This window comes from Daucus carota, chromosome 8 (assembly GCF_001625215.2).
Source record: "Daucus carota subsp. sativus chromosome 8, DH1 v3.0, whole genome shotgun sequence".
Lineage (NCBI taxonomy): Eukaryota > Viridiplantae > Streptophyta > Magnoliopsida > Apiales > Apiaceae > Daucus > Daucus carota.
Window position 1 is genome coordinate 13,923,997 of NC_030388.2, and position 14,818 is coordinate 13,938,814.

Sequence of the window (14,818 nt, forward strand, 5' to 3'; positions counted from 1 at the left end):
ACTATCCTTCTTAATAAGATCAGTAAAGGCACGTTTGGTGATCTTAAAGGGCAATTCATTACCAGTTTCAGGGATGGGTACATCAGGAAAACAGTAAGAGAATATAAGCTGACAAAATCTAGCATAATATACAATGTTCATATTCTCTTTTCTTCTATCTCCAATAAAACGCAGTATGGATGTAGCAAGATCAAGTTTAAGGTTATGAATTAGAGAGTACCCGATCTGTTGGCTGAATATAGGAATAGCATCGTAGTTACTGCACTTGTTTCCAAATGCTCTTGTGATGCAGTCATAGAAAAAGCTCCATTCCTTGCAGAGGTTTGGATGCTTTAGCTCACCCATTTTGTCAGTACTTGCTGTGTACCCAAAGAAACCCATCATGTCCCTCAGAGTTTGAGTAGGGACTGGAGAATCAAACTTCTTCTGATCAGGAAGATGAAGAGCCTTCCTGACTGTAGCTGGAGAGACAAAATACTCCAGACCCTCATACTCACAGGTCAGAGATGGAGAGCCATGGTCACCCCATCATCATAATTGGCAGTCCTCCAGAAGGTGAGAACCTGAGAAGGAGAGATGGACTCCGGCTGAGTCAGAGCATACATTAGCTCACTGTGAGCCAAGAAATCCTAAATAAGATGAAACTCTTTGGGGGCTTCATCGTTATCTAGTATGGCAGCGTAGTTGTTGGTGACAAACTTCGCTCCATTGAACTCAAAAGCTGTTGTCGACATGATTTCTGAAAGAAAATGAGAGTTTAAGGTAGTGCAGATAAGGTGTTTGATGAAATGCTGGTGAGAAAATGAGAAGAGAGTTTGAGAGAGAGAGAGACAGTAAAATATCGTGTGTAAAAAGTGAAAAGAAATTTTCAAAAACGATATATATATGTGTGTATACACGATGTACTGACTCTCGGTGTTAGTGGGACACGTGGCAGATGTCTAACGGTCAGAAAATAAGGTAGTGGAGATGTAATCATGACAAGCGTGTAGTGGAGTGTGAATATGTATTACAGTGCAACAATTACCGAGAAAACACAATTATTCACCGTGTTTTTCTCTACTCAGGAATTCAAATGGATTTTGTACCGTTTGACAATTAATTTAATATTCTCGTGAACAAAAATCATTTATTTTAAACTCCGACTTGAATCAGATGATTGACCATTGACCAGAGTTTAAATAAATGGCAGATTATTAGACAAAACAGAGATTGTTCATAAAATTTTGTACTGATGAGACATAAACAGTGAAAGTCTGAATAATTATTCCTCAGAGTTTGTAAACGATTATTTGAATTTAATCTTAAAAGTTGTTAATCACAGATGTGGAGTGAAAGGTGTGTGTTGACATGATTCCTCTAATTGTAACAGAGATTGACAAATTTCTTAAATAATATTAGAGAGAATCAGATGTACAGAAGATGTTTTAACCATCTCATAAGCCGAGTTTCTCTCAATATGGATCAGAGTTTAAGTTTTCTTCTCTTTGCTATATCATTTATCTTTTAAAAGGAAACTTCTCATGGTAAGTGAGTCATAACCTTCATCAGATTTTTTTTATTTTCTCAGTGTATTTCTCCAGTAATCAGAGATTGCGAAAGGTCTCCACGAAAAATACGATTTTTCTGATGCCTCTGCTTAATACCAGCAGTGCACTTGGATCTTTCCTCTCACAGAATTTCTAAGATCTCAAAGGAGTACCTGAGATAATTTATTTATTTATTTATTTTTATTTTTTTTGAGAAGAGGCAAATTTGTGATCCATATCTGAGACCTAATCACTCGTAGCTCATAAGGGGAGTAAAGCAAGTTCTTCACTGAGTACTTATCTAATATTTAAGAAATAAGGCAGTCTAAGTAACAAATTTAAATCATGTTTTGTGTAACATAGATTTCCACATATGTAATGTCACAAAAATCAGACTTTAGAGGTTTTCATGATCTAATTCAAGTATTTGCAACATATTCTTCACAGGAATGTCATTTATCAGTAAAAATTTCATGTCATCAGAGTATGTCGGGTCAGAGTATAAATATCAGAGTTTGTCATATTAGTGCATAATCATCAGAGTTTAGATCAGAGAATAACAGATGCAGTTGTAGATCAAGTTAATAATAGAGATTAATAGCAGATATCTTATGAAGGAATGTAACAGAGTTTAAAGAGGACCAGAGATCATCCCTAATTCGTTTACAAGTCTGGTGAATGTTGCTTCAGCCAAAGGTTTGGTGAAGATATCTGCCAACTGCTGATCTGTTGGAACAAAGTGAAGTTCTACTGTTCCTTCCATCACATGTTCTCTGATTGTTAGGTCCAGAAACGATTGTAGAAGGGGGGGGGGTTGAATACAATCGTCACAAAATAATCGCGGCGGAATAATCTGATCGGAGTTTAACTTGTTAATCAGATTCAAATTAATTAATATAACAATTTTTAAGTCGTTATATAATTAATATGGTTCGTTTTAATGTCCACTAAATTTCGTAGAATAAATTCGACAGGATGTATTCTAGTTTAGTGATTAAAACAACCGAGTGATCAAAGCACAGAAAACTGTGGATATAACGAATAGCAAGTTACAAACAACTTGAAAGTTTACAAAGCTTTGAACAACAACAAATGAAGAGGTTGAAGCCATATTTATAGGCAACACCTTGAACTTGTATGACAAACATGGTATGACCATGCTACAAAGATCAGAATGACAATATGTGCTAATGTCATGCTACAATTGAAATCAGTATGACAAAAGGTGCTAATGTCATGCCATACAAAATTCGGTATGACAATCTGAAGCATTGTCATACTGAACAATTTTCGGTATGACAATTGAGTATGACATATGACTTGGTGGTTAAGTATTGAGACGGTATGACAATCTCAAGTAATGTCATACCACTTGAACTCGGTATGACAATCAAGGAGATTGTCATGCCTTGTTCAATTCGGTATGACAAACTGAGATTGTCATGCTAACTGGAACGGTATGACAAACTCAATCAATGTCATACCACTGATGAATGGAACCTTCCAGGTGCGGTATGACAATCTAAGTGATTGTCATACCGTGCCCAAAATCAATATAAATTGATTTATCTTTAATATAATTAATTCAATAATTATTCACTTAATTATATTAATTATATAAATTCATAAATTAAATTAATTCAAGTGTGAATCAATTTAATAAATAAATTACATAACTTATATAATTATTTTGAGATGTGAATAAATTAAAAGAATAATTATACAGAGCACAGTCTTCAGCAGCAGGTCTTCTGACATCCTTTAAATGATCTGATTCTTTGTCTTGATTGAACGACCACCTATTGTTGATGCAGAATATTTAATTGGAGTAGCTGACACACAAATGTACTGTCTGGTTCATCTGTATCTAGCTGAATCAAATATTCTTTATCAAATAAACATTTGAGAAGTGGCTTGTTCATCGAGTCTTTGTCTTCGTAGTTCATCTTCATAAGTAGAAATAGTTTGGAATCTTCTGAATAGATAAAGTATTAAAACTTTATATCTTCTGGACTTCTGGACGTGCTACAAAATATTATTTGTACACTGAGGCTTGAACATATTAATGAACTTCTATCAGTGGTGTGCAGCAGCATCCTGAAATTCTTCAGACATATGATTTTAATAAATCACTTGACGTTCTTCGTACGGATTCCTTCAATAGAGCTTGCTAATTTACTTTCTTTCTTATCAGAGTTGAGTTAATACTCTTAAATACAAATAGGCTTAACATATGCCTTTCAATCTCCCCCTATTTGTTTGTTAACATAACATGCAAATTATAGAGAGGATAACTCAACTAACTGATAAGACAAAGGATTAAACATGAATTGTAAATAGCAAAAAGTTTCTGGTATTTCATTAAACATTCACCAGAATTCAAACAAGTACATTAGATTACATAAGGATGTTCTTACTGAACATATATTACAAACTCCTTAACAAGTCTAAAGATCAACTTCTCCTTCTTCGATATCTGAACTGTGAAGGACAGGAGTTGACGGTTCTTCTCTGGATGGCACTTCTGATGTAGTGGACTCACCACGCTTCTTACGTTCTCGTGCCAGAGCCAGTTGATGTAACACTTCCATCTCTACAGGGTCTTCCCGGAAGTCCGATGGCTGAGCCTTTGTAACATTCTTCATCCTCCGGAAATATTGAGAAATATTCCTTCGGGTGCAGTAAGCTAGAATCACATCATCAGCATCAGACTTGGCTTTAGAAGCGAAGCCCTTGGTTCGTAGTAGAGTGGATGCTAGAGCCAGTCGCTTAGCAGGATACTTAGGTAAAGCCTCCTCATTTAGATTGACAGTGCATAAGAGCTCCTTGTGAATGAACTTTATACTGTATGGATTTTTGACAACTTGTGGACTATTGAAGACAGCACAGTCCAACAGCTTGTCACGAAGAAGTTCATTCAGGTTGGAGCATCGCTTTACCTTATTGCGAAGTACCCAGAGCTCAGACACAGAGAATGATTTAAGAAATTCAGCAGATAGCCTGAATGAACCATTTCTCCGTGTATATACAATCAGCTCCCACTGTTCTAGCAAGTTATTGACTCCAACAGTCAAATAATCAATTTCTAAAGCGAAGGCATGCATAAAGATATCCTCGTCAGGGTTTACCTCTCGAAGATCGTAAATCAGAGATAAAAACTTTCTGTCATTGAAAGGCTCCCTTTGAGGTCCATTGAAAATCCTCTTTGCAATGTCCCAGCTTTTTCCAACTTTCCTTTTGACATCAAGATTCTTCTGCTTGCACGCAGCATCATAGATTTTCTGCTTCTCTATCTTGATTTGCTCTTCAGTTATCAACTTGTCCTCTAGAAGTTTCTGGTAATCACGAAGCTTATGCTTCCTAGCTTCATTCTCAGCTTTAAACTTCCGGACATTTTCTTCGTGTTCAGGATCAACAGGTTCTTCATACTGGAATAAATAGCTCTCCTCAAACTTACCTTCTTCCTCTGCTTGACGGTAAGTAGCATCGAAGACGTCATCATCATCCATGTCTTGTGGAAAATCATCATAATTATCAGAATTGAAGACATCCTCAGATTGATGTAACGGATCCTTGCCTTTTGACTTTCCAGAAGTGTCAGGGGCAGATTCAGAAGTATTCCCTTTATTGCTTTGATTTGAACTATTTCCCTTGTCATCCCTATCACCTTTGTCTCCATCTCCTCTATCTCCTCTATTCTCCCCCTTAGTTGAGGGATCCTCTCTGGAGGTATCAGCATCTGACTTTGAGTTCTTTAGGAGTTGATCCAGCTTTCTGTCGATATCATCAAACTTTGACATATACAGTGCATGATTAGATCTCATCTCGACAGTCAACCCATGAATTTCTCCTTTAAGCTCATCCCTGGAAGAACTGGATGGCCTTTCATCAGCTTTCTTCTCTAGGGTCACCAACTGTGCACCCTTTAGCCTCTCATTTTCAGCTATCATCCGGGCTAATTCAGCTCTAAGCTTAGACAATTGTTCCTCAAACAGAGCCGGGTCAGTGTGTGCACTCACCTCACGTACACTCATAGCTGTTTCACTAGCCTCACGTGCATGTGTATCGCTCGGTGTTTGCCTTTCATCACTCATTGTTTGCACTCTTCCAGCTGTACCTGTATAAACTACCAATGCCCCCTGAGATGGGTTCAAAGGTAGTGGAGGAACAAACTGTCCTCCGGAAGCCTGTGAGGGCAAGTTTACTTGCACGTTGCCAAGTACCGCCTGATCAGAAAAGAAAGTTTGATCAGAAAAGTTTTCATACATGATAAACTGGTTTTGAAAATCTGTGCAATCAGTAAACATAGTAACCTGTGTATTTGTTTGGTCTTGCACTAGCGTGAGTGCTAGCGCAGTGCTTGACTCTGTACAGGGTACCGTGGCAGAGCGGTCAACTTCAATGGCTTCATTCTGTTGAGAGAATGAGTCCAGAGACTGTTTTAGTGCCTGTTCCATGTCCAAGCCTTGTTGGGAAGGCAAGGATGAGGCTGCAGATGTCTCCAGGGCTTCCAACCTTGGCTTCTTTATGGAAGACAGAGCTGCGGGTTGACTCGACAAACTGCTTGTACTCCTCTTTCTGGCAATCTTACGAATAGGTTGAGTAGTAGTGATGATTGTTGTGTTTGCAGAAGAAGGAGTAGGTTGAACAATGTCATCAGCTGGGATATGAACCTGTGTGTTGTCAGGTTCATTGCTGGTAGTCTGGAAAACAAAATCAAGGTCACAAACATAATCTGACATATCAATATTAAAGTTAGAAGAGAAGTCAGAAAGTACCTGAGCTACCTGTAGGTCCTTTCGAAAGGACTGCAACTCTGGATTTGAGGTTGAGTCAGCAGGTAGTGGTTGAGAGGTTGATTGTGTTTGAGGTAAAAAGTGGGTGTGTTGTTGTTGTGGTAGTGGTTCAGATGAAGACGGCTGAGTTTCGAAGAAGTTGTATTCCTGACGTTCGTCTTCAACTGTGTGTGTTTGATGTAGAGGGGAATGATGTGGTGATTGGTATGGTGACTGATGTGGAGATTGAAGTGGTGATTGGTGTGGTTCAGGTTGTTGGTGTTCTGGTTGTGGTTGAGGTTGTTGCTGTTGCTGTTGCTGTTCTTGTGCCACTTGAAACTGATGCAGTTGAGGTTGAGCATTGAACTGTTCCAACAAGTATGGAGTTACGACAAGGGGAACATTTTCATGTTTTCTCTTGTTGGTCAGAGATTTCATCAGTTTTGTACAGACACGCGGAGTTGGTGCAATTGGAGAATTGAAATATGAATTCTTCTCCGCGTCTGTCATCTTGTCATTCAGAAAGAGCATTAAGAACCGAGGGAAAAAGCATACCACTGTGGCATTCTGTGCTACTGATCGGCTGCTGAGTGGTCCCAACTTCTTTAAAATCGACTGAAGAAGCAACTTGCCAAAGTTGATTCGTCGATTGTAAACAATACAGAATCCAATTATTTGTAGAAGGGAGGATATGATGTTGTAGTTGCTTCGAGTGGTAGGTGAAAAGACTTTTGCCAGCGTGTCGAAGAACAAGTCCCACTCAGGTTTAAGATTCCCTTTCAGCATCCTCGGTAAATGAATCTCTCCTTGATAGTGAATGGTCTGAAAGAACTGGACAATCTCAGCATCTGTAGGAATCTCAGCAAAGTTGTTGCGTGGAAATCCAAGAATCCTATTTACATCATCCATAGATATAGTGATACTTCGTCCACCAGCAATATTTCCCGAGATCCTGAAGCTTTCTAGCAGTGTAGTGTTGATGGCCGAGGAGTAAAAGTCCTGGAGTGGTCTAATCTGCAAATCAGCAGCTGCAGTGATCGCCGTGCTGACTAAGCTTTGACTGTTGAGGAATCTTACCCAGGGTCTGAATCTCACTAAGCTAATATCAGGGTCCAAGTACCCATTGTAGTTCGTCTCCCCGATCACAAATTGGCCAGCCATTTTTTTATAATTAAGAATTGAATTAAGCGAGAATTTTTCAAATAAAAAGTTAATTCTCAAATATCTCGCAAATTTCAATTAATAATTAATTAACAATTAATCAATTAATTAATAATTCGAATTAAAAGATTAAACTCGAATTAAAAATTAATTAAATTGTAAATAGCCAATTTCAATTAATAAAATCCAACTAAGTCCTAATTAGCTTCCACTTTGCCAAACGAGCCCTTAACTTAACTAAAAACCCTCAAAATTCGAACTCAGTAGTTAGGGTTTCAAAATCAGTCGAGTCCAAACAAGTGCAAATCGATCTATACTGATAATACACGGTCACAGGGTCACGGAATCGGCACAAACTCGATCAAACTCGGTCAGATTCGGGCAACTCGGTCGAACTCAGTGAATCGGTCGAAGTGGGTTTTAACAACTCAAAAATCCGGCAGCAATTCGACTTAAATCGTGAAAAACAACGTAACCAGCAAGCAAATAATGCTTGTAATCGAGTAACCAGCAAGTTTTATGGAAGAAACTTGAAAACCGACCGGAGAAGTTGCGTGTATGTGTGTATGAGATGAATGGGGAAGATGAAGATGTCAGTATGACAAAACGTATTATGTCATACGGATTTACAACTTCGGTATGACAAACTCGGGTTATGTCATACCGAGATTTTAAAAGGCAGATGAGTGAAAGGTCAGTATGACAATGTTGACATGTCATACGGGTTCAAAACTTCGGTATGACAATTATAGTAATTGTCATGCCGAGGTTAATTGAAGCTTGTATGACAAACTTCACATTGTCATACTGTGCAAACTCAAACCAGTAAAACAAACTCGGTATGACAATCTTTTAGATTGTCATGCCGAGTTAATTAAAATCGAAAAAGTATATAAATAATATGATTTTTGATTATCTTTTGAAATAAAACCTTTTACACATAAAATCAAAAACCTAATACAAATAATATATAATATATTACACATATATTTTGTAAAATTCAACTGTAATTAAGTATAAATATTTATGAATTTAACTTTAATTCATCAAAATGAATTAACTTAAAATCTAATATTTATGCTTAATTAATTTTGAAAAATACAAAATAGACACAAATAATTATTTAAATGCTTGAGAAATAATACAGGGGAGTATAAAGCACTTAGAAAATTACAGAGACATGTATTAACATGCATAATTACACATAAAATTATCAGATAATTTACAAACAATTATATAAAAACTAATAAAATAGATATAATTACACCGAAAATTCACAAAAATATATAATAACATATAAAATACATATTAAATATGTACAAAGAGAATCATGGCATATTTAACATCCCTAGCTCACAAACCAACTTAGAGAAAGTGGATTCATCAAGTGGTTTAGTGAAGATGTCTGCAATCTGATCAGCTGTGGGTACGAAATGTAACACCACAGTACCATTCATGACATGTTCTCGAATGAAATGATACCTGATATCTATGTGCTTGGTCCTGGAGTGTTGCACTGGATTATTTGAAATGGCTATGGCACTAGTGTTGTCACAAAATATTGGAATTTTGTCGACAGACATACCATAATCATTTAATTGGTTTCTGATCCAGAGAATCTGAGCACAGCAACTGCCAGCAGCTATGTACTCAGCTTCAGCAGTAGAAGTGGACACTGAGTGTTGCTTCTTGCTGTACCAGGAAACCAACCGACGTCCTAGAAATTGACAGCTTCCAGACGTACTCTTTCTATCAATCCTGCAACCTGCATAATCAGAATCTGTATAGCCAGTTAAGTCAAAACCAGTATTCTTAGGGTACCAAATACCTAAACCAGGTGTACCCTTAAGATATCTAAAGATTCTTTTGACGACTATAAGATGTGATTCTTTAGGATCAGCCTGAAACCTAGCACATAAACATGTTGCAAACATGATATCTGGTCTACTCGCAGTAAGATAAAGTAAAGAGCCAATCATACCTCGATAGCTTGTGATATCAACTTTCTTACCAGATTTATCCTGGTCAAGCTTTGTGGCAGTGGCCATGGGTGTCTTTGCCGGAGAAGAGTCTTCTAGATTGTACTTTCGCAGAAGATCTCTGACATATTTGGATTGGCAAATGAATATTCCATCTTCCTTTTGGCTTACTTGAAGACCAAGAAAGTAGGACAATTCACCCATCATACTCATCTCATAATTACTCTGCATCAACTTAGCAAATCTCTTGCACAAGTTATCGTTAGTAGAACCAAATATAATATCATCAACATATATTTGAACAAATATCATATCATTATCATGCAATTTGTAAAAGAGAGTTTTGTCTATGACACCTCTAGTAAATTTATTTTCAATTAAAAATTCAGAGAGGGTGTCATACCATGTCCTTGGTGATTGCTTAAGCCCATAGACAGCTTTGAATAGGAAGTACACAAAATCAGCAAACTCTGGATTTTCAAAGCCAGGGGGCTGTTCCAGATATACTTCTTCTTCTAGCTTTCCATTCAGAAATGCACTTTTCACATCCATCTGATAAACCTTGAAGTTGGAGTGTGCAGCAAATGCAAGAAATATTCTGATGGCTTCAAGACGAGCAACTGGAGCATAGGTTTCATCGTAGTCAATTCCTTCTTCCTGAGAATAACCTTTTGCAACCAGTCTGGCTTTGTTTCTTACAACAATTCCATCACCATCTAACTTGTTACGGAAGACCCATCTAGATCCAATTGTAGACTTTCCTTTTGGTCTTGGAACCAGGGCCCAGACTTCTTGTTTCTCAAATTGATTGAGTTCTTCTTGCATGGCAAGAACCCAATCAGGATCAGCAAGTGCTTCATCTATTTTCTTTGGTTCTAATTGTGAAAGAAAACCAGAGAATAGACATTCGTTTGTCGTAGCACTTCTAGTCCTTACACCAGCATCAGGATCACCAATAATCAGATCAAAGGGATGATCTCTGCTCCAAATCCTTTCCCTTGGAAGTTGTGTCCTTGATGATTCAGCAGTATTATCATTAGGCTGATGTGTATGACTAGTTGATCCACCAGCTCCCCCTGAGTTGTTGCCAGGATGACTTGATGATCCACCACTAGCATCAGTGGAATCTCCAGCATTATTGCCATTTCCTCCACCATTGCCTCGATCATTATCATTGTTGTCATCACCTGTTGCAACCTCAGGTGGCACATCATCATCTGAATCAGAATCTGGATAGTTGTCAAACTTCAGAGATTCAGATGGATCAGCAGATTGTAAACTTGGTAGTTTAGTGTCATCAAATGTTACATTGACACTAACTTTCACTGACAGAGTATCAATTACAAAAACTCTATAAGCATTATTTGTATAACCAACAAAAATTGCTTCAGATGCCTTTGGCTCAAACTTGTTCAAGTTCTCTTCACCATCCTTGAGAACATAACACTTGGCTCCAAATACATGAAGATGTTTGACATAGGGCTTCTTGTTGTTATACAGATGAAATGGAGTTTTCATATGATCCTTGTTGATCAAAGTTCTATTCTGGGTATAGCAGGCAGTAGACACAACTTCAGCCCAAAAGTACAGTGGAAGCTTTGATTCAGCAATCATAGTTCTTGCAGCTTCAATCAGTGTACGATTCTTTCTTTCGACGACTCCATTCTGCTGAGGAGTCCTTGGTGCTGAATACTGCCTTCTAATTCCCTTTTCAGAGTAAAAGTTGATTAGGGTTTGATTCTTGAATTCTGTGCCATTGTCTGACCTTACAGCTTTGACTGGCACACCTTTATCCAATTCAACTAACTTTATATGATCAATCACTGTCAACGGGGTTTCATCCTTAGAAGCCAGGAAGTAAACCCAAGTAAATTTCGAGAAGTCATCCACAATGACTAAGGCATATCTTCCTCCATCAATAGATGCAACATTCACGGGGCCAAACAGTTCCATATGCAACAAATGAAGTGGATCTGTAATGGTGTTGATGGTTTTGCCTTTGTGAGATGCTCTCTTCGCTTTTCCTTTCTGACAAGCTTCACAGAGATCATCAGATGAGAATTCCAGGGAAGGCAAACCTCTCACTAGATCTCTCTTGACTAGAGAGTTCATGGTTTTGAAGTTGAGGTGTGAGAGTTTCTTATGCCATAACCAACTATCTTCAGAAGATGCTTTGGCGTAGAAACAGTGAACTTCGTTTCCAGGTCCTGAAGACAAATCAGCTACGAATATATTGCCTTTCCTTATGCCACATAGTGAAGGACGCTTATCCTTGATATGTTTAATGATACATATCTCCTTTTCAAAATGAACATAATATCCTTTGTCACAGAATTGACTGACACTTAGGAGATTATGTTGAAGTCCTTCAACTATTGCAATATCTTCTATGATGATCCTTCCAATTTTGTACTTGCCATATCCCACAGTACGACCTTTGCTATTATCAGCAAAACTGACTGTAGGGCCAGCTCCTTCTCTTATGTCTTCCAGCAGGGATTTATTGCCAGTCATGTGCATTGACGCTCCACTGTCAAGCACCCAGGTAACACGAACAATTCCACTGACACCCTGCAAAAGACAACTTGATTAAACATTCTTTGGGACCCACACTTGATTGGGTCCAGCATACTTAAAAAACTGATTTCTATCAGGTAATACAACAGAGCCTCTTGGACTGATACTTGGTTCTGATTTGACTGAACTTACTTCCTTAACAACAGCCTTAAAAACCTTGGTTTTAGGCTTTGGAACATAAGTCTCCTTCCTGACACGAGGAGGACTAGCAGTCTTTGATCTAGCATGCTTATTGTTTGTGTGTTGTCTAGGAGATGTGTTTTCATTTTTAGCATGCAAATTTCTAAAATAAGCAGACATCATATTGAAAGCACAAGTCATGCAATTATCAACACCACAACATTTATGACATGCATCAAAAGCAGGAACAACAGGAGTATCAGTCATAGTAGTAGGAACATCAATAGATTCTACTCTAACCTTGTTATCAGATTTAAAGTTCTCAGTAGAATGACATCTATTGTTCTTGTTCTTACTATTCACAAAATTATTAGGCTTGTTGAATTTAGTTCTCTCAGAGTTGACACCTAAACCAGCTTTAGGCAATCTAACATTGCCTTTCACTTTGATTGGTTTCAGTGATGTCAGGATCTCATCTCTCTTCTCATTACTCTCTTTCAATTTAAGGTCTTCTTCCTGTTTGAGTTCATATCTAATGACAACAGGAGTCTCTAAAAGAGGTTCAGCTTCTGAGGTTTTAAACAAAGGTTTAAGGGAATCTTTCACAACAAAAGGAATCCCTCTTTCCTCAGCACTCTTCTTAAAAGGAGTAATGTTACTAGCCTTACCTACGGATTTGTTATAGTCAAAACCTATTCCAACAGTTCTCTTGATCTCTTGTTTATCATTAAGTTCTTTGACTATAGTGGAGGCATCCTTAAAGGCTTTACACTTAACTTTCTCTTCGTCTAGCTGAAGTCTTAAAGCAATCTCACCTTTCTCTAGAACTTTGACTTTAGCACATTGTAATCCTAAATCCATAGTCAATTGTTCTATTTTAGGTTTTAATACTTTCATCTCATTCATCTTATAAGCATGAATTTCTAAGACTAAAGTATCAATTTTAAGATTGGCAGCTTTCATCTTTTTAATAGCATCATCTCTTTCAAGTCCTAATTGCATAAACAGTTTAGGGCATGTAGGATCTACCTGAAAGCTTCCAGCAGGAGGAGGTGAAGATGATCCAGCATTAGCCATGAGAGCAACATTCCCAATCTGCTCTTCTTCATCACTATCTGTATCATCCCAGCTTTTCCCTTCTGCTAGATATGATTTGCTCTTGAAGCTTTGACTTCCAGAAGTACCATGATGCTTTCTTACTAAGGCATCATACTTCTGCTTCAGCTCATCATACGAATCCTTTCTCTTTCCTTGAACCTTGGGCTGCTTGCACTCAGTTGCAAAGTGTCCAGGTTCACCACAGTTGAAACATTTAAATTTACTTCTGTCCACCATCCCAGTCTTGTATCCTCCTTTGCTTGTTGAAGATGAATAGCCTCCCTTCTGAAACTTACTAACAGTAGGTTTGTATTTATAGGAAGGGTTCTTCCGGAATCTCATGTTTCCAAACTTCTTGGCAAACAGTGATAGAGATTGATCTTCTAACTGTTCAAGCTCTTCCATTGTATAGAACTCTTCGTCACCACTGGAAGAAGCAGTCTGACCCATCTCAGGTACAACAAATTCCTGAGTAGTCTTAGAAGGAACAACAACATCCTTCTTCTTTTCTTCCAGTACAGGTGACTCAACAACTAGAGCTCTCGAATGGTTCTGTGTTTTACCCCATCCATATCTCTGTTTACTCTGAACTTGCTCCAGTTCATAAGTTTTCAAAACTCCGTAGAGTCTTTCCAGAGAAATCTCATTCAGATCTCTGCTTTCCCTGATGGCAGTGATTCTGTGTTCCAGATGTTCGGGAAGTGTTAAAAGAAACTTCATGTTGACCTCTTTCTTGTCATAGAATTTCCCATTCAGATTTAAATTATTTATCAAATTATTAAGTCTGATAAACACTTCTGAAATCTCTTCTCCGGGATTGGAACCAAATTGTTCATACTGAGCCAATATTAGTTGGAGAGCGTCATCTAAGTTCATCTGTTCACTCTCTTCATCTGTGTACTCAGAAAGTTCTTTCGGAATGACCTGATGAGGTATTAACACACCATCCTCTTCGTGTGCTAATATGACATTCATCGGAGTAGTAACACCTTTGTCCAAAATCCCGATGTATTTTCTGTTCGCAGTGCGGAGGAATAGGAACATGTGCCTCTTCCATAGGCCAAAGTGTTCCTTGCTGAACGGTGGGATTTTAATGCTTCTGATCTTTTGTGTACTCATGTTTAAGGATTTGAAGTGAATAGTGTTTGGATGAGATTTGGATTTTTGAAAGAAAAATATTTTAAATCAAAATAAATTTTTGGAATAAAATTAATTCGAATAAAAAATATTTGGACGTTACAGAGTGTGTATAGGATATGATACGGAAAAATGGTATCAACCGCTCTGATGCCAATTGTTAGGTCTAGAAACGATTGTAGAAGGGGGGGTTGAATACAATCGTCACAAAATAATCGCGGCGGAATAATCTGATCGGAGTTTAACTTGTTAATCAGATTCAAATTAATTAATATAACAAATTTTAAGTCGTTATATAATTAATATGGTTCGTTTTAATGTCCACTAAATTTCGTAGAATAAATTCGACAGGATGTATTCTAGTTTAGTGATTAAAACAACCGAGTGATCAAAGCACAGAAAACTGTGGATATAACGAATAGCAAGTTACAAACAACTTGAA